The sequence below is a fragment of the Schistocerca americana genome, chromosome 11 (assembly GCF_021461395.2).
Source record: "Schistocerca americana isolate TAMUIC-IGC-003095 chromosome 11, iqSchAmer2.1, whole genome shotgun sequence".
Lineage (NCBI taxonomy): Eukaryota > Metazoa > Arthropoda > Insecta > Orthoptera > Acrididae > Schistocerca > Schistocerca americana.
The window spans coordinates 192,950,593-192,977,862 of record NC_060129.1 but is presented as its reverse complement, the minus strand read 5'-3'; positions in this window follow the sequence as shown (position 1 = coordinate 192,977,862).

The window sequence follows — 27,270 nt, the reverse complement described above, 5'->3', positions numbered from 1 at the left end:
TCCTTACACGAGGCATCACAACAACGTTTCACCAGGCAACGCCGGTCAACTGCTGTTTGTGTGTGAGAAATCGGTTGGTAACTTTCCTCGTGTCAGCACGTTGTAGGTGTCGCCACCGGCGCCAACCTTGTGTGAATGCTCTGAAAAGCTAATCATTTGCATATGACAGCATCTTCTTCCTGTCGGTTAAATTTCGCGTCTGTAGCACGTCATCTTCGTGGTGTAGCAATTTTAATGGCCAGTAGTGTACTTGGTGACGGCTGCGTACAACACACACACACACACACACACACACACACATACACGCGCACTGACCGGCGTGTCGGGGGTACGCACGTGACCCTACTGCAGATCGACGGCGGCTGATTGGCTGCATCAGCCGGTTTGGTCCGGTTGACGCCGCGAGACAGACGCACGCACGATTACGCACACGCACTGGAGCTGCCTGCTCGTGTTGTGACGTCACACGTGCGCGGCCGCCGCGGTCTCTTGCGGGCCGTGCCGGGCCGTTTGCCCTCCATCTGCTGTGATACGACGGTCTTTCTGGAAGTACAGTCTCAAATTCATGCCTACTTGTTTTTCGTGTGCCCTTCCAGCCTTGGAGCCAAAGAAACTGGAAAATTTGTGGTAAGTTCCTATGGGACCAAACTGCTGAGGACATCGGTCCATAGGCTTACACACTGTTTAATCCAAATTAACGGGGGTAGGACGTCAAAGTGGCCGACTTGCAGCAGGAGAGGCATCACAGGACATTTTATTTTCCACTGTCTATTCTTTTACAAATAAGTTCACAAAACTTTGTCTGCATCAGCAGGAAGGATTCAGAATTCACACTCATAGCAGTGGAAGCTCGAAAACATAAAGAAGTAATTTTTTTTTACGTGTGAAATTTCATCATTTTTCTCACTTACTAGTGGCAGCATTTGTTGCTATAGGTAAACTTTTCTTCATAAGTAAGAGAGACGATTGGATGAATTTTGCACAGCATACAAACCATACTTAAAGATGTACGAAAGTCTAGAATTTTCCAAATGTACTAAAAACTGTGGTAAAAATTGAGGTAATTAACTACAAAATTTTTGTTTCTTCTATACATGAAGTTTAAAATGCAACAGATCATTCGTTTTTTCATAAATTGAATAAATTCTACAGTTTCAGACACCTGTAAGTATGGTTTGTATGCTGTGCAAAATTCATCGGACAGTCTCTCTTACTTATGAAGAAAATTGTACCTATAGCAACAAATGCAGCCATTAGTAAGTGCAAAAAATGATGAAATTTCACACGTAAAAAAATTTATTTTGTTATGTTTTCGAACTTCCACTGCAATGAGTGTGAATACTGAATCCTTCCTGGTGATCCTGACAAAGTTTTGTGAATTTATTTGTAAAAGTATGGACAGTAGGAAATTAAAATGTCCTGTGGTGCCTCTCCTGCTCCAAGTCGGCCCGTTTGACGTCCTAGCCCCGTTAAACTAACTAGCGCCAGGGACAACACACACACACACACCCATGTCCGAGGGAGGACGCCAATTTCCGACAGGGGAAGTTGTCTTAGACTGCGAGTGTACTTCGTGCGACAAAGAAACTGCTACATTATCGTGTAGGGCCGCCGCGAGCACGCAGGAGTGCCGCAACACGACGTGGCATGGAGTCGACTAATGTCTGGAGTAGTGCTGGAGGCAACTGACACTACGAATCCTGCAGGGCTGTCTGTAAATCCGTAAGAGCACGAACAGGTAGAGAGATCTCTTCTGAACAGCACGTTGCAAAGGCATCCCAGATACCCTCAATAATGTTTATGTCTCGGGGGGTGTTTGGTGGCCAGCGGAATTGTTTAAACTCAGAAGAGTGTTGCTGGAGCCACTCTGTAGCGATTCCGGACGTGTGGGGTGTCGCATTGTCCTGCTGGAATTGCCCAAGTCCGTCAGAATGCGCAGTGAACAAGCATGGATGCAGGTGATCAGACAGGATGCTTACGTACGTGTCACCTGTCAGAGTCGTATCTAGACGTATGCCGGGTCCCACATCACTCCAACTGCACACCACCCACACCGCTACACAGCCTCCACCAGCTTGAACAGTCCCCTGCTGACGTGCAGGGCCGATGCATTCGTGATGTTGTCTCCATACTCGTACACATCCATCCGCTCGATGCAATTTGAAACGAGACTCGAAAAATGGTTCAAATGGCTCTGAGCACTATGGGACTTAACATCTGAGGTCACCACTCACCTAGAACGTAGAACTACGAGGGTTATTCCAAAAGTAAGGTCCGATTCGCCGTAACTATTGAAATTTGGCGCCAATGACAAAACACGCATGCGCGCCGACTCCTGGCAAGCCTTGCGCGTCAAACGCCGCCATTCGCTTTGTTACTGTTGCTGAGTGTAGTTCACAGTGTCACTTTACAATCTTTAAGACAATTGATCAGCCCGCCGATTGTGAAGTAAGGGCAGTGATACGGTTTTTGTCTGCAAGAAACAATTCAGCGGCGGAAATCCATCGGCAGATTACTGAAATGTACGGTCCTAACATAATGAGCGACAGTAAAGTGCGCAAGTGGGTGCGAGCTTTTAATGAAGGACGGGATAATGTGCACGATGAACCACGGTGTGGCCGACCATCAGTGATTTCAGACGATTTGGTCAATGCGGTTGACAAAAAATTCGTGAAGATCGCCGATTCACTATTACAGACGTAGACATGCATTTTCCGAATGTGAGTAGAACAACTTTGTACAGAATTGTGTCTGAACATTTGAAGTTTCACAAATTGTGTGCCCGTTGGGTTCCCAGGCTGCTTACTGAGCCCCAACGAATGAAAAGAATGGCTTTTGCTCTTGATTTTTTGGAGCGATATCATAAGGAAGGTGACAGTCTTTTAGACAATGTTGTCACAGGGGATGAGACATGGGTTTCTCACATCACTCCAGAGTCTAAACGTCAGTCAATGCAATGGCGTCACACGTCATCGCCAGTCAAGGTCAAGGCAAAGCAGACAATCTCAACACGTAAGGTTATGGCGACTGTGTTCTGGGATAGACGTGGAGTATTGTTAGTCGACTTTATGGAGAGAGGAACAACGATTAATAAAGCCGCCTATTGCGCTACCCTGACTAAACTTCGACGTGCAATCCAGAATAAGCGACGTGGTCTTTTGTCGTCTGGAATCTTGTTGTTGCATGACAATGCCAGACCCCACACTGCAAATGAAACGCAAGCTCTGATCAAGAAATTTGGATGGGAACAGATGGACCATCCTCCTGACAGTCCGGACCTGGCGCCAAGTGATTTCCACCTGTTCCGTTACTTAAAGGAGTTTCTCGGCGGCAAGCGCTTCGACACAGATGATGAAGTGAAAGAAGCAGTTAAGGACTGGTTATCGTCACAGGCGGCCGATTTCTATAACATGGGCATTCAAAAGCTTGTTGAACGATGTGACAAATGTTTAAATAAGTATGGAAGTTATGTAGAAAAATAGATAAAGATGTAAGGAATGTAAATAAAACAATTGTTTTGAAAAAACATTTTAGTTTTGATTTTTTTTTTATAACTGGATCTTACTTTTGGAATAACCCTCGTACTTAAACCTAACTAACCTAACGACATCAGACACATCCGCGCCCGAGGCAGGATTCGAACCTGCGATCGTAGCGGTCACGCGGTTCCAGACTGAAGCGCCTAAAACCGCATGGCCACACCGGCCGGCAAAGGAGACTCGTCCGACAAGGGAACATGTTTGCAGTCACCAACAGTCCTACGTGGGTGTTGACGAACCCAGGCGGGGCGTAAAGCTCTGTGTCGTGCAGTCATCGAGGGTACACGAGTGGACCTTCGGCTCCGAAAGCCCATATTGATGATGTTTCGTTGAATGATTCGCACGCTGACACTTGTTGATGGCCCAGCACTGAAACCTGTACCAATTTACGGAAGAGCTGCACTTCTGTCACGTTGAACGATGCTCTTCAGTCGTCGTTGGTTCCGGTTGTTCCAGGGCCTTTCTCCAGCCGCACTGACGTCGGGGATTTGATGTTTTACCGGATTCCTTACGTGAAATAGATGTACGGGAAAATCCCCAGTTCATCGCTACCTCGGAGATGCTGTGTCTCATCGCTCGTGCGCCGACTACAACACCTCGTTTAAACTCGCTTCAACATTGATAACGTGCCATTCGAGCTGCAATAACCGATCTAACAACTGCGTCAGAGACTTATTGTCTTATATAGGCGACCGCAGCCCCGTGTTCTGCCTGTTTACGTATCTCTGTATTTGAACATGCATGCCCAAATCAGTTTCTTTGGCGCTTCAGTGTGTAGATTGTTGCTTTACATGCGGCTTTTTCGTCAAGTGCGTGTCCAAGTCCATTTTCACGTTGTTTAGGCGTTAATCACGACATACACTCGTGAAAAAATGTAGCCTGGAAATTTTTCGGCCCACACAAATTCTTAAAAAGTTGGTGATTAACAAACTATTACAAAAAAAGCCAAGACTCCACACGGCAATCAACTTGCAGAACATTAAAAACAGATGCCAAATACAAATTTAATATTTTTTAGAAGCACGCCATTATAAAATTTCCAACGCCTCCGTCATAGTACTTGATCCCAGTGTTTTTAAGAGCTCTCTATACTAACTTATATCTGAATTATGCAATGCCGGCGGGTGCGGCCGTGCGGTTCTAGGCGCTTCAGTCTGGAACTGCGTGACCGCTAAGGTCGCAGGTTCGAATCCTACCTCGGGCATGGATGTGTGTCATGTCCTTAGGTTAGTTAGGTTTAAGTAGTTCTAAGTTCTAGGGGACTTACGACCACAGATGTTAAGTCCCATAGTGCTCAGAGCCAACTATGCAATTCATGTCATAACATATAAATGATTAAAAGGGCTTTCTTGTGTGCCGTAGTCAAGTAGAACTCATATGATTAACATATACTAATAAAGATTCGTCATCACATGATTTATTTTAAAATACGGGATATAATTAAAACCTAAAGCTGGAACTAATAATCCAAATAACACTTTATATATGTAAGTATTTTATAGTGTCTATTAGACATAATGTGAGCTTACACAAATTTTCGAAATTTTATTAAAGATGTTTCATATTGCATTTTACTATTCAGTGTTTACGTACCAATTTCTTGACTGTAATGGTGTAGTTAGTTATATCAAAAACGTTTTGTTTAAAGGAATGTGATGAAATTACAATTGATTTCAGAATACTGGAAAAATGCATCCAGTCTGCAATCAAGACAGCTGAGAAAACACTTGTGCAACCAACCGTGGAATGTTACTCTTGTGTGTGGGATTAGTACCAGATAGGACAACAGGTAATATTGAACGTGTGAGCACGTAGGGGATCGCTAAACGACATTTCTCATTCGTATCTCTGTCACTGCAAAAGCTGTTACACAACTGGCCGGCTGAAGTTTCGAATCCTGCCTCGGGCATGGATGTGTGTGATGTCCTTAGGTTAGTTAGGTTTAAGTAGTTCTAAGTTCTAGGGGACTGATGACCACAGCAGTTGAGTCCCATAGTGCTCAGAGCCATTTGAACAATTTGTTACACAACTTACAGGATCTGTGATTTTCTGTGTAAAGTTGTTTGTTGAGTGACGTCAAGTGACGTTATAATTCATACGACGAATTTTTCGGTCCCAAAACATTTTTAAAAACGCCACAAACTGGAACATTTGAAGTCTCTCGGACGTCTTCGCTAATATGAATATGGCCATCACTACCCAAGCAGAAGCAATGTTCATCATAAAATCTTTCAAATAAATAAAATCCTAGTGGTTATGATTAAATATCATCAAAGTTAATTAAAGAGTGTGCTTCTTAGTTTCTACAGCTGCATCTACATCTACATGGATACTCCACAAGCCACCATACATTGCTTGTTGCAGATCCTGTACCACTACGTTTGTTTAGTAACATATTAAGCTCTCTATGTAACCAGTCATTTATCGGTGGGACGTTCCCTGAATGATAGAAATATGCTGAAGTGAAGCCTTTGCTTAAGAAAAGAGATAAAGAAATAATGTCAAATTTCCATTCAATGTCACTTTGCGAGCATTCTAAATTTTTTTAGAAAAGATAATATAGAGTGTCAGCTTCCTAACCACTTGACACAAAGAATACATTGTTTAAGTGCGAGTTCGAAATACTAAATGGTTCAGATATTGAGAAGGCTATCTACGCTTAAAGCAAAAATGTAGTTAATTCATTAGAGGATAAATTACATGCTACTGGTATATCTTGTGGTCTGTCAAAGGCATTTGACTGCATGAATCACAATATCCTTTTCAGTAAATTAGAATATTTCGATGTAATAGGAAATGCTGAAAAATGGTTCAGCTGCTATATATCTGATAGGAAACAAAGTTTGTCATTAGGAAACTAATTACATGTGGCGTCCCACAAGGTTCCATCCTAGGGCCCTTGCTTTTTCATGTGTACATTAATGACATTTCATCAGTATCATTACCAGATGCCAAGTTTGTTTTATTTGCAGATGATACAAACATTGCAATAAATAGCAGATCAAGTGTAGCCTTAGAAAGATCAGTCAATGTAATTTTTATGGACAGTAATAAATGGTTCCTAGTCCACCTGCGCAGTGCTGCAGTAACGTTACTGTAAAGCACACAAGGGGGCTCGGGTTCGATTCTGGGCAGGAGATTGGATGTTGTGTGTCCTTTATCAGCATTTTCATCTACTAAAGAGACTTCCAGTACAGCGGCCGAACCCCAAAGGGGATATACCAGCCAATAAATGCCATACGATCATTTCATTTCAATGGTTCTCAGCCAATTCTTCGTAGCTAAAGTTTTGAAAAAACACAGTGCATGCAACTCAGTACTTGTAAGAGGTTTCCCACAAGTATATGCCTAAAATATGATGACAAACAGATAGAAGAGGTGGACAGTGTTACTTTCTTGGGATTACAGCTTGACAATAAATTTAAGTGGGCAGGACATGCCACAGAACTGCTGAAGCACCTAGACAAATCTGCAGTGCGAATGTTGCCAGACATTCACTATGTGATCAAAAGTATGCGGACACCTGGCTGGAAATTACTTACAAGTTCCTGGCGCCCTCCATCGGTAATGCTGGAATTCAATATGGCGTTGGCCCACCAGTAGCCTTAATGACAGCTTCCACTCTCGCAGGCATACGTTGAATCAGGTGCCGGGAGGTTTCTCGGGGAATGGCAGCCCATTCTTCACGGAGTGCGGCACTGAGGAGAGGTATCGACGTCGGTCGGTGAGGCCTGGCACAAAGTTGGCGTTCCAAAACATCCCAAAGGATTCAGATCACGACTCTGTGCAGGGCAGTCCATTACAGGGATGTTATTATCCTCTAACCACTCCGCCACAGGCCGTGCATTATGAGCAGGTGCTCGATCGTGTTGGAAGATGCAGTCGCCATCCCCGAATTGCTCTTCATCAGTGGGAAGCGAGAAGGTGCTTAAAACATCAAAGTACGGCTGTGCTGTGATAGTGCCACGCAAAACAACGAGGGGTTCAAGCCCCCTCCATGAAAAACACGACCACACCATAACACCAGCGCCTCCGAATTTTACTGTCGGCACTACACACGCTGGCAGATGACGTTCACCGGGCATTCGCCATACCCACGCCCTGCCATCGGGTCGCCACATTGTGTACCGTGATTCGTCACTCCACACAACGTTTTTCCACTGTTCAATCGTCCAATGTTTACGCTCCTTACACCGAGCGAGGCGTCGTTTGGCATTTACCGGCGTGATGTGTGGCTTATGAGCAGCCGCTCGACCATGAAATCCAAGTGTTCTCACCTCCCGCCTAACTGCCATAGTACTTGCAGTGGATCCTGATGCAGTTCAGAATTCCTGTATGATGGTCTAGACAGATGTCTGCCTATTACACATTACGGCCCTCTTCAACTGTCGGTGGTCTCTGTCAGTCAACAGACGAGGTCGGCCTGTACGCTTTTGTGCTGTACGTGTCCCTTCACGTTTCCACTTCCACATCGGAAACAGTGGACCTAGGGATGTTTGGGAGTGTGGAAATCTCGCGTACAGACGTATGACACAAGTGACACCCAATCACCTGACCACGCCCGAAGACCGTGAGTTCCGCGGAGCGCCCCATTCTGCTCTCTCACGATGTCTGATGACTACTGAGGTCGCTGATATGGAGTACCTTACAGTAGGTGGCAGCACAATGCACCTAATGTGAAAAACATATGTTTCTGGGAGTGTCCGGATAATTTTGATCACATAGTGTTAGTGATGTAAAAATAAAAAAGCTGACAAACTATGCTTACTTTCATTCCTTAATGTGATATGAATTTTTCTTTTGGCTAACTCATCAAAGCAAGTTAGAGTACAAAAATGGTTAACAAGCATTATGTGTGGTGAAAACTCAAAAACATCGTACCTAGGCCTGTTTAAGTGTTTAGAGAACTACAGATATTAACTACTGCTTCGTACGAGGTGCATTCAAGTTCTAAGGCCTCCGACTTTTTTTCTAATTAACTACTCACCCGAAATCGACGAAACTGGCGTTACTTTTCGACGCAATCGCCCTGCAGACGTACACATTTTTCACAACGCTGACGCCACGATTCCATGGCAGCGGCGAAGGCTTCTTTAGGAGTCTGTTTTGACCACTGGAAATCGCTGAGGCAATAGCAGCACAGCTGGTGAATGTGCGGCCACGGAGAGTGTCATTCATTGTTGGAAAAAGCCAAAACTCACTAGGAGCCAGGTCAGGTGAGTAGGGAGCATGAGGAATCACTTCAAAGTTGTTATCACGAAGAAACTGTTGCGTAACGTTAGCTCGATGTGCGGGTGCATTGTCTCGGTGAAACAGCACACGCGCAGCCCTTCCCGGACGTTTTTGTTGCAGTGCGGGAAGGAATTTGTTCTTCAAAACATTTTCGTAGGATGCACCTGTTACCGTAGTGCCCTTTGGAACGCAATGGGTAAGGATTACGCCCTCGCTGTCCCAGAACATGGACACCATCATTTTTTCAGCACTGGCGGTTACCCGAAATTTTTTTGGTGGCGGTGAATCTGTGTGCTTCCATTGAGCTGACTGGCGCTTTGTTTCTGGATTGAAAAATGGCATCCACGTCTCATCCATTGTCACAACCGACGAAAATAAAGTCTTATTCATGCTGTCGTTGCTCGTCAACATTGCTCGGCAATGTGCCACACGGGCAGCCGTGTGGTCGTCCGTCAGCATTCGTGGCACCCACCTGGATGACACTTTTCGCATTTTCAGGTCGTCGTGCAGGATTGTGTGCACAGAACCCACAGAAATGCCAACTCTGGAGGCGACCTGTTCGACAGTCATTCGGCGATCCCCCAAAACAATTATCTCCACTTTCTCGATCGTGTCGTCAGACCGGTTCGTGCGAGCCCGAGGTTGTTTCGGTTTGTTGTCACACGATGTTCTGCCTTCATTAAACTGTCGCACCCACGAACGCACTTTCGACACATCCATACCTCCGTCACCACATGCCTTCTTCAACTGTCGATGAATTTCAATTGGTTTCACACCACGCAAATTCAGAAAACGAATGATTGCACGCTGTTCTAGTAAGGAAAACTTCGCCATTTTAAGTATTTAAAACAGTTATCATTCTCGCCGCTGGCGGTAAAATTCCATCTGCCGTACGGTGCTGCCATCTCTGGGACGTATTGACAATGAACACGGCCTCATTTTAAAACAATGCGCATGTTTGTATCTCTTTCCAGTCCGGAGAAAAAAAATCGGAGGCCTTAGAACTTGAATGCACCTCGTAATATATTGATTCCTTATAGAAACATGTCATTAAAAATATATCTTCTTTTCTTCAAACAAACAGCTGACTTCGTGAAATCTATACCAGAAATAAGAATAACTTCCACAAAGATTTGAAGTCTCTTACAGTGCTCCAAAATGGTGTCCATTATTTGGGAAGGCACAGTTTCCATATCTTTGCCAGCAGCCACGAAAAGGTTAAGCCTCTAATAAAATTCAGTTTAAGAGGCACCTTAAGGATAACAACTGTTATAGTATTTTTTCTTTTTTTTTTTTTTTCGCTGATATAAACTGATGCGAATATTAGTACATTCTGACATCTGTACAAATTCAGTGCACGAATGTGATCATTGTAAATAAATGTTGTAAAATGAGTGTTCTATCCAGTTTTTATTGCCTCATGAATGAAAATACGTTTAAAAATTTGGTGACTCATTCCGCATCCATGACGATTATTTCACTTGGCGTCTGTGGAAGGTACATTAGCACACTCGTATTTGTTTTTCATAGGAAATATTTATTGTGTGTTCTTGTTCTGCTGTCATGTTCTACATCATGGAGGCTCTCCTCACTATGGATCAATTGGAACGAAAACTATGCCTAGTCTTATCTAAACTGCGATAGTTGAAGAGGACTGAGACATCGATTTAGAGCAATTAAAAAAACAACGGAATTTCTTCTCGCGCTACATGCAACGTACGTTGTAAGCTAAGCCATTTGATGCCAGAACACTGCAGCAGGGAAAATATCACATTGCTACTAAACGACCGTGAATTGTACTACTCCACATTTATTCAAAGGAAGTCACAAAGTACAGGTTACGCATCACTTAATGACAATTATCAGATCTCGAGTGGTATGTCACATACCAAATTAAGTACAAAATGTCTCGTAAATTTTACGACGCTTCAGTAATGTAGGGTTAAGCGTTGTGATGTTCAGCTTACTTGCGCCCATTATTATAATGTATAACGTTTGTTGCATGTGTACCAGTTCTTCGACTAACATTTCTGTAGAAGGTGGAAGAGTAATAGTTCAATTACTTGGCAAGTGCGTAGCTGGTCTCTACTGAGGATGTTTAACATTCATGCTTATGAAGTTACTACATTAGTTAGCGATGCCACAATCAAGACTAAACACGAGCAAAGATTTTGATACGACCGACAGTTGCTGCCATTTTAACTGCAAGAACAGGAAAAATGTAGTAAGCGATAAAAATTTTCCCTTCATCATTTTGTGGTGACGTGTCAGATAGAAGACCTTCCTAAAAGTCAGAAAGTAGATGTAATGGTTGTTGGTAGACGCTACGTTTTTCATTCACAAAGACTGGACGAGTAATGCTCGGGTATCTGCGCGTCGCCAGATACGCTGGTTCAAGACACACACACACACACACACACACACACACACACACGCACGTGTCTATCTAAATGTGATGCTTCTCCCATTGTCTTAAACTTCTTACATAGGCTTACATATCTTATTGACTAGGGGATCAGAGCATTTAAAATTTTTAAACTGGTCAATAATTAGGTTCAATATATATATATATATATATATATATATATATATATAGGGTGAGTCACCTAACGTTACCGCTGGATGTATTTCGTAAACCACATCAAATACTGACGAATCGATTCCACAGACCGAACGTGAGGAGAGGGGCTAGTGTAATTGGTTAATACAAACCATCCATACAAAAATGCACGGAAGTATGTTTTTTAACACAAACCTACGTTTTTTTTAAATGGAACCACGTTAGTTTTGTTAGCACATCTGAACATATAAACGAATACGTAATCAGTACCGTTTGATGCATTGTAAAATGTTTACATCCGGAGATATTGTAACCTAAAGTTGACACTTGAGTACCACTCCTCCGCTGTTCGATCGTGTCTATCGGAGAGCACTGCAACATACATTGCGATAGGTTACAATCCGACCTTTATCAAATTCGGAAACGTGATGGTAAGTATTTCTCCTCCTTACACGAGGCATCACAACAACATTTCACCAGGCAACGCCGGTCAACTGCTGTTTGTGTATGAGAAATCGGTTGGAAACTTTCCTCATGTCAGCACGTTGTAGGTGTCGCCAGCGGCGCCAACCTTGTGTGAATGCTCTGAAAAGCTAATCAATTGCATATCACAGCATCTTCTTCCTGTCGGTTAAATTTCGCGTCTGTAGCACATCATCTTCGTGATGTAGCAATTTTAATGGCCAGTAGTGTATGCTGTAAGTAACACCGCAGCTGTTACTACATTTATCCCAGACTGAGGATGATGATGATGTTTGGTTTGTGGGGCGCTGAACTGTGCGGTCATCGGCGCCCGCACAAAGTCCCAGCTTTTTACACACTCCAATCTAGCCACTGTCAGAAGTGATGAGGACAACACAAACACTCAGTACCTGGGCATAGAAAATACCCAACCCAGCTGGGAATCAAATCCGGGACCCCGTGATCCACAGGCAGCAATGGTAACAAAAAAAAAGAGAAATGTTCAATTGTGTGTGAAATCTTATAGGACTTAAGTGCTAAGGTCATCAGTCCCTAAGCTTACACACTACTTAACCTAAATTATCCTAAGGACAAACACACACACCCATGCCCGAGGGAGGACTCGAACCTCCGCCGGGACCAGCAGCAGCTCTAACCTCTACACCTACTTTTATTTTTGTCATCAGTCTACTGACTGGTTTGATGTGGCCCGCCACGAATTTCTTTCCTGTGCTAACCTCTTCATCTCAGAGTAGCACTTCCAGCCTACGTCCTCAATTATTTGCTTGACGTATTCCAATCTCTGTCTTCCTCTACAGTTTTTGCCCTCTACAGCTCCCTCTAGTACCGTGGAAGTCATTCCCTCATGTCTTAGCAGATGTCCTATCATCTGTCCCTTCTCCTTATCAGTGTTTTCCACATATTCCTTTCCTCTCCGATTCTGCGTAGAACCTCCTCATTCCTTACCTTATCAGTCCACCTAATTTTCAACATTCGTCTATAGCACCACATCTCAAATGCTTCGATTCTCTTCTGTTCCGGTTTTCCCACAGTCACTACCATACAATGCTGTACTCCAAACGTACATCCTCAGAAATTTCTTCCTCAAATTAAGGCCGGTATTTGATATTAGTAGACTTCTCTTGGCCAGAAATGCCTTTTTTGCCATAGCGAGTCTGCTTTTGATGTCCTCCTTGCTCCGTCCATCATTAGTTATTTTACTGCCTAGGTAGCAGAATTCCTTAACTTCATTGATTTCGTGACCATCAATCCTGATGTTAAGTTTCTCGCTGTTCTCATTTCTACTGCTTCTCATTACCTTCGACTTTCTCCGATTTACTCTCAGACCATACTGTGTACTCATTAGACTGTTCATTCCGTTCAGCAGATCATTTAATTCTTCTTCACTTTCACTCACGATAGCAATGTCATCAGCGAATCGTATCATTGGTATCCTTTCACCTTGTATTTGAATTCCACTCCTGAAACTTTCTTTTATTTCCATCATTGCTTCCTCGATGTACAGATTGAAGAGTAGGGGCGAAAGGCTACAGCCTTGTCTTACACCCTTCTTAATACGAGCACTTCGCTCTTGATCGTCCACTCTTATTATTCCCTCTTGGTTGTTGTACATATTGTATATGACCCGTCTCTCTCCCTATAGCTTACCCCTACTTTTTTCAGAATCTCGAACAGCTTGCACCATTTTATATTGTCTAACGCTTTTTCCAGGTCGACAAATCCTACGAAAGTGTCTTGATTTTTCTTTAGCCTTGCTTCCATTACTAGCCGTAACGTCAGAATTGCCTCTCTCGTCCCTTTAATTTTTGCTAAAGCCAAACTGATCGTCACCTAGCGCATTCTCAATTTTCTTTTCCCTTCTTCTGTATATTATTCTTGTAAGCAGCTTCGATGCGTGAGCTGTTAAGCTGATTGTGCGATAATTCACGCACTTGTCAGCTCTTGCCGTCTTCGGAATTGTGTGGATGATGCTTTTCCGAAAGTCAGATGGTATATCGCCAGACTCATATATTCTACACACCAACGTGAATAGTCGTTTTGTTGCCACTTCCCCCAATGATTTTAGAAATTCTGATGGAATGTTATCTATCCCTTCTGCCTTATTTGACCGTAAGTCCTCCAAAGCTTCCCTGCACTTCCTATTTATTTCATTCCTCACCGGCTTGTATTTCTGTATTCCTGATTTTCCCGGAACTTGTTTGTACTTCCTCCTTTCATCAATCAACTGAAGTATTTCTTATGTTACCCATGGTTTCTTCGCAGCTACCTTCTTTGTACCTATGTTTTCCTTCCCAACTTCTGTGATGGCCCTTTTTAGAGATGTCCATTCCTCTTCAACTGTACTGCCTACTGCGCTATTCCTTATTGCTGTATCTATAGCGTTAGAGAACTTCAAATCTTATCTCGTCATTTCTTAGTACTTCCGTATCCCACTTCTTTGTGTATTGATTCTTCCTAACTAATGTCTTGAACTTCAGCCTACTCTTCAGCACTACTGTATTGTGATCTGAGTCTATATCTGCTCCTGGGTACGCCTTACAATCCAGTATCTGATTTCGGAATCTCTGTCTGACCATGATGTAATCTAATTGAAATCTTCCCGTATCTCCCGGCCTTTTCCAGGTATACCACCTCCTCTTGTGATTCTTGAACAGGGCATTCGCTATTACTAGCTGAAACTTGTTACAGAACTCAATTAGTCTTTCCCCTCTTTCATTCCTTGTCCCAAGCCCATATTCTCCTGTAACCTATTCTTCTACTCCTTCCCCTACAACTGAATTCTAGTCACCCATGACTATTAGATTTTCGTCCCTCTTTACATACTGCATTACCCTTCCAATATCCTCATACACTTGCTCTATCTGTTCATCTTGAGCTTGCGACGTCGGCCTGTATACCTGAACTATCGTTGTCGGTGTTGGTCTGCAGTCGATTCTGATTAGAACAACCCGGTCACTGAACTGTTCACAGTAACACACCCTCTGCCCTACTTTCCTATTCATAACGAATCCTGCACCTGTTTCTGCTGCTGTTGATACTACCCGATACTCATCTGACCAGAAATCCTTGTCTTCCTTCCACTTCACTTCACTGACCCCTACTATATCTAGATTGAGCCTTTGCATTTCCCTTTTCAGATTTTCTAGTTTCCCTACCACGTTCAAGCTTCTGACATTCCACGCCCCGACTCGTAGAACGTTATCCTTTCGTTGATTATTCAATCTTTTTCTCATGGTAACCTCCCCCTTGGCAGTCCCCTCCCGGAGATCCGAATAGGGGACTATTCCAGACTGAGGTAAAACCGTCAGTCCCTTTATGTAAAGATGTTTGTTGTTACTGACAGAACCGTAATTGCACCAAGCCGTGCACCCGTCTTTCTTTGGGGCTCCAAATTTATGGAAATCGTGTGTGGAGACATCGGCACTGTATGGAATATGTGTAAGGCCTTCCCAGTGCAGCTGAAACAAACTTGGCGAATTGAGAGCTCGCAACATGGTTCCGTAGGCTATAGCAAACATTTTTCCATAAGGTCACAGCGGGACAAATGTATTGGCAATTACGGCGGATTACTTTGTAAGACGTTGTGGTCTCCTGACCTTGACTGCTTACATATTCCGCCCTCACAATCATATTCCGCACATCAAGACGCTTCATTCGAACCCAAACTCGATAAGATAAAGTCAATGTCGTATGACTTCATGTAAACAATATGCAAATAACTAGTAAATCGCAAGAGCGCACCGTGGTTGAACTACTCGAGGCTGGCGTACACACACACACACATTCAAGACACGACGGTCACAGGAGCTTTCAGTTCGGGAGAGGCAAACCGCACACCGGGAGGCCAGTCCCTTCGGAGGACGAGTCAACATAGCACGCAGTTTCAGAGGTTTTCACAGGGAGACAGCAAACGCCAAACGCCGACTACAGATTTCCAGATTGGATGCCTTAAACGAAACGTCATTCTCCCGTTTTAGAAGAGCAGTGCTGATTGGCAGACGATATTCCTGACGCCTTGAGCTGAAGCAGTAATGGAAAAGACCGAAAGATATACCCCTTCGCACCTGGCATGGAAAGGGGTCATTCCGTTGTCGCTCTTGGAGCGACAACACATAACGAGAGCGTGTGTGCTCGTACGTGTACTCAAAGAGTGAGGAACAAGTCTGTCCTCAGTACTTCACTGGGAGAGCACCTCTGTCGAGAGCGAATCGGAGTGCGACTCTATATTGAGTCCTTGCGATTACGCGTCGTTCACTGTGTTGGCCGCCACACTTATTGTGCGGTGTGAACGGACAGAGCTATAGTTAAACGCCTGTAAGCGAATTTTTGAGTGGCATCGCATTGGACTAGTTTATCTGACTGGTGTACCACGCCAATAGTTAGACTAGGGGCGAATAGGAGTCCTCGACTTCATCAAGGCGTAGGGAGACTTTGATTGCCGAAGGTCAATCCAGACAGAACGAGAGTTATCTTATTTGTCAGCAGCGAGCGGCGCAGACAGCAGTCATCGCAGGTTATGGTATAGTGCGCTACAGCTATTGCGAGCCCCATATTTCCTCCACAACAGTACACTTCACTGCATTTCACACGCGACAGCCTTGACCGTACCTAGCAACATTCTATCGGATAATTATTCAAGTTGAGTAGGCGTGGCTCTCAGCCATTCTGTCAAGTCAATAACAATATTAAACTTCGTATAGGAATTTCATTAGCGAATCCTATCCTTAAGAGGTAACTTCACATTCCGAAAAGAACCTGGAAATGGCTTGTTCAGTTCATAACTAAAAGTGCCATTGTGATTTCTTAGAATTTTTGCAAAATAAATAATAATTTTCGTTAGTTTCATGTTTTTCTTACACTAACTAGCACTACTCCAGTACCCAAGTATCCCACAAGTCACGTAAGAAATTTTGTGAATTTTTGTGTCATTTCCTTACAGTGGATGACTCCAGAAGATATTTATTGCTGAAAGTTTTTCAGGCATTTCTCTTTAGAACGCTAGGAGCGTCTGTCTGACTTCTGTAGTAGTGCGGGGGTGGAAATTGCATCTTGCAGGAGCCACAGGGTAAAGGGTGCACCTCAGATTAATCAGTTGTGCAGAATAACAGAATAGCACCCACGCGCTCACAACTTTTCGAAATATTAAACAGCGTGCTTAATTTTTTTCCACATGTCACATTTTCATATGACTACCACTTACACACAACATGTATGGCAGTCTGGGTCAGTACCTCCAGTTTTCACGGAACTCCAAACAAAAGTGTTCATTTACGAATAGACACAATAGGTAACTGTAATCCTAGTACTTAAAATTTCGAGAACAACAGTTCAAAATATTTTAGGTTCTACATCTACATCTACATTTATCCTCCGCAAGCCACCCAACGGTGCGTGGCAGAGGGCGCTTAACGTGCCACTGTCATTACCTCCCTTTCCTGTTCCAGTCGCGTATGGTCCGCGGGAAGAACGGCTGCCAGAAAGCCTCCGTGCGCGCGCTCGAATCTCTCTGATTTTCCATTCGTGATCTCCTCGGGAGGTATAAGTAGGGGGAAGCAATATATTCGATACCTCATCCAGAAACGCACCCTCTCGAAACCTGGCGAGCAAGCTACACCGCGATGCAGAGCGCCTCTCTTGCAGAGTCTGCCACTCGGGTTTGCTAAACATCTCCGTAACGCTATCACGCTTACCAAATAACCCGGTGACGAAACGCGCCGCTCTTCTTTAGATCTTCACTATCTCCTGTGTCAACCCGACCTGGTATGGACCCCACACTGATGAGAAATATTCAGGTATAGGTCGAACAATTGTTTTGTAAGCCATCTCCTAAGGACTCTCCGAATGAATCTCAACCTGGCACCCGCCTTACCAACAATTAATTTTATATGATCATTCCACTTCAAATCGTTTTGTACGCATACTCTCAGATATTTTACAGAAGTAACTGCTACCAGTGTTTGCTCTGCTATCATATAATTATATAATAAAGGATCCTTCTTTCTATTGTCTTCCATCATCTTCGGTGTATCATTCATTCTGTAACATACTGCGCACAAGTATCGCAGATAGAAGGGTGAAATGCAAAGCATTGACACTGTATTGCGTATTAGGAAAACAAAAATAACTCAAAAGTATTAAAAATGAATAACCAAGATTCAAAGTTTCCTGTAAAACTTTCACATCAGCTTTTTTTATCCTTTCCACCTTCTTTATTGTCATTAGTGTTCTGTTTGGTTTCATGCGCCTCACCACGAATTTCTCTCCTGTGAAAAACCTCTTCATCTCAGAGTAGCACTTGCAACGCATGTCCTCAATTATTTACTGGATGTATTCTAGTCTTTGTCTTAACCTACAGCTCCCTCAAGTACCATGCAAGTTATTCCCTTATGTCTTAACACATCTTCTATCCCTTCCTCTTGCAACTGCTTTCCATATACGAGGTTCACTCCAAAATAAATGCACACTATTTTTGTAAAAATACAGTTTTCATTCTGAATGTGTGCAAGTTTTACAGTGTGTAGATACATCCTTCCCGCTTGTTTTCAAACTTAGTTCAACCTGTTCCCGTGAGTGGCGCCGTCACAGCATGTCTTCAAGATGGCTGCTGCATTTGAAGTTCGGCAGAAGCAACGTGCTGTCAGAGAATTCCTGTGCTGTGAAAACGAGACAGTGGGAAACATCCACAAGAGGTTGAAAGAGGTGTACGGAGATGCTGCTGTAGATCGCAGTACAGTTAGTCGGTGGGCGAGCAGGTTACGTGACGAAAGCGGGCACGGCAATATTGAGGATTGTCCTCGCAGCGGCAGGCCTCGTACTGCACACACTCCAGACAATGTGCAGAGAGTTAACGAATTGGTGACTGCTGACAGACGCATCACAGTGAACGAATTGTCACACTACGTTGTGATAGGGGAAGGAAGTGTCTGCAGAATACTGAAAGTGTTGGCGTTGAAAAAGGTTTGTGCCAGGTGGGTTCCCAGGATGTTGACAGTGGCTCACAAAGAAACAAGAAAAACGGTATGCAGCGAAATTTGGGAACAGTACGAGAATGGTGGAGATGAATTTCTTGGAATAATTGTGACTGGTAACGAAACATGGCTCCATCATTTTTCACCGGAGACGAAGAGGCAATCGGTGGACTTCCATCATGCAAATTCACCCAAGAGAAAAAAAAAAAACCTCAAAACCACACCTTCTGCCGGAAAAGTTATGGCTATGGTCGTTTTCGGATTCCGAGGGACTCCTGCTTGTGGACATCGTGCCAAGTGGAACCACCATAAATTCTGATGCATATGTGACGACACTGAAGAAACTTCGAGCTCGACTGAGTCGTGTTCGACCACATCGGCAAAAGCAGGATGTTTTGCTGTTGCACGACAATGCACGGCCACACGTCAGTCAAAAAACCACGGAAGCTCGGATGGACAACACTGAAACACCCGCGTTACAGTCCTGACCTGGCTCCGTGTCACTATCATCTCTTTGGGAAACTGAAAGACTCTCTTCGTGGAATAAGGTTTGAAGATGGTGACTCCCTCGTGCACGCTGCCAAACAGTGGCTCCAACAGGTTGGTCCAGAATTTTACCGTGCGGGTATACAGGGGCTGGTTCCAAGATGGCGTAAGGCAGTTGAGAGGGATGGAAATTATGTGTAGAAATGAAAATATTGTTCCTAAAGGATGTATCTACACACTGCAAAACTTTCAAACATGTAGAGTAAAAGATAAGTTTAAAAAAATTTTTTTTTTGCAGTTCTGATGGAGTAACCCTCGTATTTCTTTCTACGCAGTACCTCCTCATTCCTCATCTTATCACCCCATCTAACTTTCAACATTCCTCTATAGCAGCACATGTCAGACACTTCGATTGTCTTCTGTTCCGGTTTTCCCACAGTCCATTTTTCACTACCATACAGTGCTGTGCTCCAAACGTACATTCAGAAGAATTTGTCCCTCAAATTAATGCCTATGTTTGATACGATTTCTCTTGGCCAGAGCCGTCCGCGGTGGCCGAGCGGTTCTAGGCGCTTCAGTCCGGAACCGCGCGACTGCTACGGTCGCAGGTTCGAATCCCGCCTAGGGCATGGTTGTGTGTGGTGTCCTTAGGTTGGTTAGGTTTAATTAGTTCTAAGTGCTAGGGGACTGATGACCTCAGATGTTAAGTCCCATAGTGCTCAGAGCCATTTGAACCATTTTTTTCTTGGCCAGGAACGCCCATTTTTCCAGTGCTGGTGTGCTTTTGATGTCCTCTTTGCTCCGTCCGTCATCGGTTATGTTACCACCTAGGTGGCAGAATTCATTAACTTGATCTACATCGTGCTCACCAATTTTGATCCCAAGTTTTTCGCTGTTCTCATTTCTGCTACTTCTCATAACTTTCTTTCTTCCATTTACTCTCAATCCACACTCTGAACTCATTGCACTGTTCATTTCATTCAGCAGATCCTGTAATTCTTCTTCACTTTCACTCATGGTAGCAATGTCATCAGCGAATCGTATTAGTGATACCCTTTCACCTTGAACTATAATTCCACTCCTGAACCTTTCTTTTATTTCCATGACTGCTTCTTCGATCTAGCGATTGAACAGTAGGGGCGAAACGCTACATCCCTGTCTTACACCATATTTAATCCGAGAACTTCGTTCTTGGTTGTCCACTCTTACTGTTCCGTCTTCGCACTTGCACGTAGTGTATATTACCCGTCTTCCCCTATAGCTTATCCCTATTTTTCTCGGAATTTCGAACGTCTTCCACTGCATTGCCAAACGCTTTTTTCAGTTAGACAGATCGTATGAATGTTTGTTGTTTTTTCTACGGTATTGCTTCCATTACCAAGACAACGTCATAACTGCCTCTCTGGTGCCTTTACCTTTCGTAAAGACGATCCTCAGTTCTGTTTTCCTTTGTTCTGTATGTTATTGTTGTCAGAAATTTGGATGCATGCGCTCTTAAGCTGATTGTGCGATAATTTTCGCACTTCTCAGCTCTTGCAATCTTCGCAAATGTGTGGATGATGATTTTGCGAAAACCAGATGATATGTCGCCAGTGTCATACATTCTACAGACGAAAGTGAATAGTCGTTTAGTTGCCACTGTTGTGTTCGCAGAAGAGCCAACACCGTTTTACGAATGGAGACCGAAATGCACGCGTTTTAGCTCGCGCAGGCTGGCGTGAGGAGGGAAGAACTATACTGACGTGAGGTCTGTGACAAGGAATTAGAATTCAGAAAGCGGACGTAATTAGTTTGATACTTAACTTTAATCCATTAATGATGAACGTCGCTCTTTACGGTACATGATTCACAATATTATCTGTTCAGAATACATTCTAGTAACTGAATATGGCGCCTTGCTAGGCCGTAGCAAATGACGTAGCTGAAGGCTACGCTAAGCTGTCGTCTCTGCAAATGAGAGCGTATTTTCTCAGTGAACCATCGCTAGCAAAGTCGGCTGTACAACTGGGGCGAGTGCTAGGAAGTCTCTCTAGACCTGCCGTGTGGCGGCGCTCGGTCTGCAATCACTGATAGTGGCGACACGCGGGTCCGACGTATACTAGCGGACCGCGGCCGATTTAAAGGCTACCACCTAGCAAGTGTGGTGTCTGGCCGTGACACCACAGCCATTTCACCCGATGATTTAAGAAATTTCAATACAATGTTATCCATCTCTTCTGCGCTATTTTGACCTTGAGTCTTGTAAAGCTCCCTTAATTTATGATTCTAATACTGGATCCCCTATCTCTTCTACATCGACTCTTGTTTCTTTTTCTATCACATCAGACAAGTTTTTCCCACTCACAGAGGCCTTCAATGCACTCTTTGCACCAATCCGCTGTCTCCTCTGCATTTAACAACGAAATTCCCATTGCGCTCTTAATGTTACCGCCCCTTAAATTTAATTTCACCGAAGGTTGTCTTGACTTTTTTGTATGCAGAGTCATCCCTTCAGACAATAATTTTTTTTCGATTTCTTCAGATTTGTCATGCGCCCACTTCGCCCTTGCTTCCCTGCACTTTGTATTTTATTTCTGTATTCCTGAATTTCCCTGAGCATTTTTTGTATTTTATTTCTGTTGTAACGTCCCCTTAGAAAAATTAATGAATTACTGTGCTGATAAACCTCTTACATTATTTGATTTTCAAACAGCTGAGCAAAACTGAACGTACTCGGACATTTCTCTCTTTACTTATTCTGATCGACACTAAACTGGCACACAATATTTTTAGCGCAACGCAATCTGACTTTCAAAAATCCCTACAAAAGAATGGCCCTGACTAACAATAACCTATACCTTTCACAAATCACTTACCTCACAAAAATCATCGTTACTCGAACTACTGCAATACAGCGAGTGCCACTACTGCCAGCTAAATAAAAGATTCAAACTACAGAAGGCACTAACTACTGATAGGCATAGTTAGCAAATGAAAGATTTTGATAGAGAACAAACAATGAATTTACCTTAATAATGTTCAAAAGTCATGATATATATATATATCAGTTCATGACATCCAGTCTTACAAATTTACTCTCTCTGATGAACACACGTCCAGATCGTCCGCTCTAAAAATTCCACCATCTCTCTCCCCACATCCACCACTGCTGGCGGCTCACCTCCAACTGCGCAACGCTACGCGCTGTTCACATCCAACTGCCCAACACTACTACAATAGCAAATATTCCAACAATGCAAATCAGCCACAGACTGCACACAGCACAGTCAGAGATTTTCATACAGAGCGCTACCTGGCGTTATCAATAAAAATCCCTAAACAGCCTACTTACACTGTATTCCTCAATTTCCCTGAACTTTTTAGTAGTTCCTTCTTACGTCGACCAACTGAAATATTTCTTCTGTTACCTATGGTTTCTTCGCAGTTATCTTTGTTGCACCTACGTTTTTGTCTCCAAATTCTGTAATTATCTTTTTTTAAAGATTTCGATTCCTCTTCACCTCAGGTGCCTACTGAATTATTCATTATCTCAGCATCTACAGCGTAAGAGAACTTCATGGGTGTCTCTTCCTTCCTTACTACTTCAGTACCCCACTTCTTAGCGCACTGATTCTTCCCTACTCTCTTGAACTACAGCTTACTCTCCATCACTACTAAATTGTGACCTGAGTCTACATCTGCTCGTGGCTATGCCTTAAAATTCAGTATCTGATTTCGGAATCTCTGTCTGACCACGGTGTAATCCAACTGAAATCTTCCCTCATCACCCCGCCTTTTCCAGGTATAGCTCCTCCTCTCTTGAGGACTAGTTCCGCATTCAGATCTCTAGGAGGGGACCACCAAGGGGAAGCACCATGAGGAAAATAGTGAGTAATCAACGGTAACATACGGTAACATACGAAGAGTCGGAGCGTGAAAAGTCTGAGCTGGTACAAAACTAAGAAAATATGAGAAGAAATGCGCAAAGGATTGCCCTAGACAGGGTGCGGTCAGTGAAGTGAAGATAAAGATTTGTGGTCAGACGAATATACGGTAATATCAACAGCAGCAAAAATGGTATAACAGGATTAGGGCTCGTCATAAATGGGAAGGTAGGGGAGAGAGAGAGTTCTGGGAACAGTTAAGTGAAAGGGTTGTTCTCATCAGAATCAACAGCAATAGCAAAAGTTATACATGTCAACGTCGCAAGCTGAAGATGAAGAGAGATAGTATATAAGGATATTGGAAGTGTACTACAGTACGTAATGGGAGATGAAAATGTAATAGTCATGGTGGACTGGAATTAGTTGTAGGGGAAGGAGTAGAAGAAAAGGTTACAAGAGAAAATGAGCTTGGGATAAGGAGTGAGAGAGGACAAATACTAATTGAGTTGTGTAATAAATTTCATTAACTCGTAGGGTATACTCTGTTCAAGAATCACAAGAGGAGCAGGTATACTTGGAAAAAGCACTCCGTCTTCAGGCCACAAGTGGCCCATCGGGACCATCCGACCGCCGTGTCATCCTCAGTGGAGGATGCGGATAGGAGGGGCGTGGGGTCAGCACACCGCTCTCCCGGTTGTTATGATCGTTCTCTGTGACCGGAGCCGCTACTATTCGGTCGAGTAGCTCCTCAATTGAGCATCACGAGACTGAGTGCACCCCGAAAACTGGAAACAGTGCGTGGCGGCTGGATACTTGGAAAAGGCTGGGTAATACAGGAATATTTCAGTTAGATTACATCATGGTCAGACACAGATACGTAAATCAGAGACTGGTATGTAAGGAGTATCCAGGGGCACAAATACATTCAGATCACAACTTAGTAATGAAGAGTTGAAGGGAATTGTCCGGAATACCAGTATCTAAAGAAGTGTGATGCTGAAGTACTGAGGATACTTCAACGTGACAGAAGTCCAACCCTTCCGAAAATTGCTGCAGATTTCAATGCTGGGCCATCAGCAAGGGTGAGCGCGCGAACCATTCCACGAAACATCATCGATACGGGCTTTCGGAGCCGAAGGTCCACTCGTGTACCCTCGATGACTGCACGACACAAAGATTTACATCTCGTCTGGGTCCGTCAACACTGACATTGCCCTGTTGGTGACTGGAAACATGTTGCCTGGACGGACGAGTCTCGTTTCAAATTGTATCGAGCTGATGGAGGTGTAAGGGTCTGGAGACAACCTCACGAATCCGTGGACCCTGCTTGTTAGCAGGGGCCTGGTCAAGCTGGTGGAGGCTCTGTAATGGTGTGGGGCGTGTGCAGTTGGAGTGATATGGGACCCCTGATACGTCTACATACGACTCTGACACGCACGTAAGCATCCTGTCTGATCACCTGCATCCATTCGTGTCCATTGTGCATACCGACGGACTTGGGCAATTCCAGCAGCACAATGCGACAACCCACACGTCCAGAATTGCTACAGAGTGGCTCCAGGAACACTCTTCTGAGTTTAAACACTTCCGCTGGCCACCAAATTCCCCAGACATTAACATTATTAAGCATATCTGGGATGCCTTGCAACGTGCACTTCAGAAGAGATCTCCACCGCCTCGTGCTCTTACGGATTTGTGGACAGCCCTGCATTATTCGTTGTGTCACTTCCCTCCAGCATTGCTTCAGACATTAGTCTAGTCCATGCCAAGTCGTGTTTCAGCACTTCTGCGTGCTCACGGGGGCCCTACACGATATTAGGCAGGTATAACAGTTTCTTTGGCTCTTCAGTGTACATTAAACCATGCTTTCCACGTATCGTGGACAAGTCACTTTGGAAGCTTTCTGTTTAAAAAAAAAATGTTTGTTTGTGAGAAAACTGAATACACTGCTTTCGAGATCTTTCTCCTCATGTAACGTGTAGTTGGGTGTCGTACTATTGCCGAAAAAAAAGAATAAAAAGGAGGAAAAAAGAAAGAAAAATCTGTTGATTAGCGTTTGCGAGCAGCGTCGTGAAAATAAAGTTTTAAACTTCAAGTAAAGCAAAATCTGAAATAAGGAAAAAGTATCTAATTATACGTAAGATTCCATTATCACTTCTTAAAACGTTTATTTATTATCAGGTTACCTTCCATTCAGAGGCTGTTGCACTCTGCGACATATTGTCTCGTAAATAATAGATTTCAAATTTTATTGGCAGATCTAGATTTCAGCTACAGGGTGGCGCACGAAATGTGTTGCCATTTGTTTCTTTCACAATATACGACGCGCATTAGATATCCCGCTGGGATCTCTACAGCAGTACCAACAGAGCTTGGAAAGACAAATGAGTTACGAAATGCCGTGTAATTCACAATACTGCCGCTAGGAGACTAGTAGGCAGCAATGGCTGGCAATGGAAGACTGACGACACAGCAACGATCGGCAGTTGTGTTACTTTTTCACGAAACGAAAAGCCTTGTTGTGACTCAGAGGCGTTTTCGACCACAGTTTAACACACGATGGGTCCCTTGCGAGAAGACCGTCCACAGGTTGTACGATGAATTTGTACAGGAAGGAACAGACAGTATTGGAAGCGAAGCGACCTCGTCCTAAGCCTGTTTGTTCGCCGGAGAATATTGAAGCGGTACGAGTTGCTGTACAGAGAAGTCCCGGGAAATCGTGTAGAAAGGCGGCAGTGCAACTGGGAATATCGAGGCGCTCCGTTCAACGCATTCTTAAAAGTGACCTCCATACGTACCCATACAAGATGACCTGTGCACAGAAGCTCACTGAAGAACACAAGCAGCAGAGACTACTGTTTGCTCAGTTGCTCAGTAGGCGGAGGATAGGGAAGAAACTCTCAACAACGTTTGGTTTTCAGACGAGGCGCATTTTCATTTAGACGGTGCGGTTAACGAACAAAACGTACGCTTTTGGGCCACTGAAAACCCACCAGTGCTTCACGAACAACAACATTATGCTCCGAGGATTACAGCGTGGGCAGCAATTTCCAGTCACGCACTTATTGGACCCTTTTTCTTTGAAGAAACTGTGAACAGCGAGCGTTATTTGAGCACGCTTCGCAATAGCTTCATTCCAAAGCTCCTTGCTACTGCCTTGCCCTTCGACACGCAGTGGTTCATGCAAGATGGAGCAAGGCCACATACTGCAAACACTGTGTTGGAGTTTTTACACGAGCATTTCGACATGCGGATCATTTCACTCAGGTTTCCAGGTCGCTTCAATGACGGACAAAATTCACCCCCCCCCCCCCCCCCCGCCACCCCATAGTCCAGAGCTCAATCCATGTGACTTTTTTCTTTGGGGGTACCTAAACGTCCACGTGATTTAATGGAGCTCAGAAGAGTTATTCTTCAAGCTTGCAGTGAAATTACGGAAGACATGTGCCGTAGGGTAATTACTAACTTCAGTGTTCGGTTGAAGCAAGTTAGGAAACGAAATGGTGGGCATATTGAGCATGTGCTGAGTTAGAACAAATCTCCATGGACGGCTCTTCATTGTAGTATATGTTCCTTTCAGATTGTATTGACAATAAAGTTTATATTCAAAAAGAAAATGGTAACACATTTCGTGCGCCACCCTGTATTTTGATGCTTTGAAAATTAATAATGCTCACAATTAACATACAATAAGCTAATTACAGATTAGCAGCTAGCTTTACAAAATCATTGGATGTGAGTGCTGTATGCTGTCTCAATCATCGCTTACGAATACGCGCGTTGGATACCTGTATGGTATCTTGCGGATAAAAAATCATTACTGCTCGTAGCCAGTAAGCATATATCTAGCACGCATCAGATACAACACATATTTACACTTGGCAGTGCTCCATACATCACCCTATTTAAGGTTACTCTAAAGTTACTCTAACAAATTACCCATAACATCTTGAACCAGCGATCGCTGTTGAGCAGAGACGCTGCTATACAATCGATACTACATTTGACCATCTCTGGTTCAATATAAAATTTAACCCTGTGCCTATACCTTTCAGTACGTATGTTGTAGATATCCAGGTCGACAAACGGCTGCAAAACCCGCCAACTGTGCAGGAAAGCAGAGACTGGGCAGCGACGAG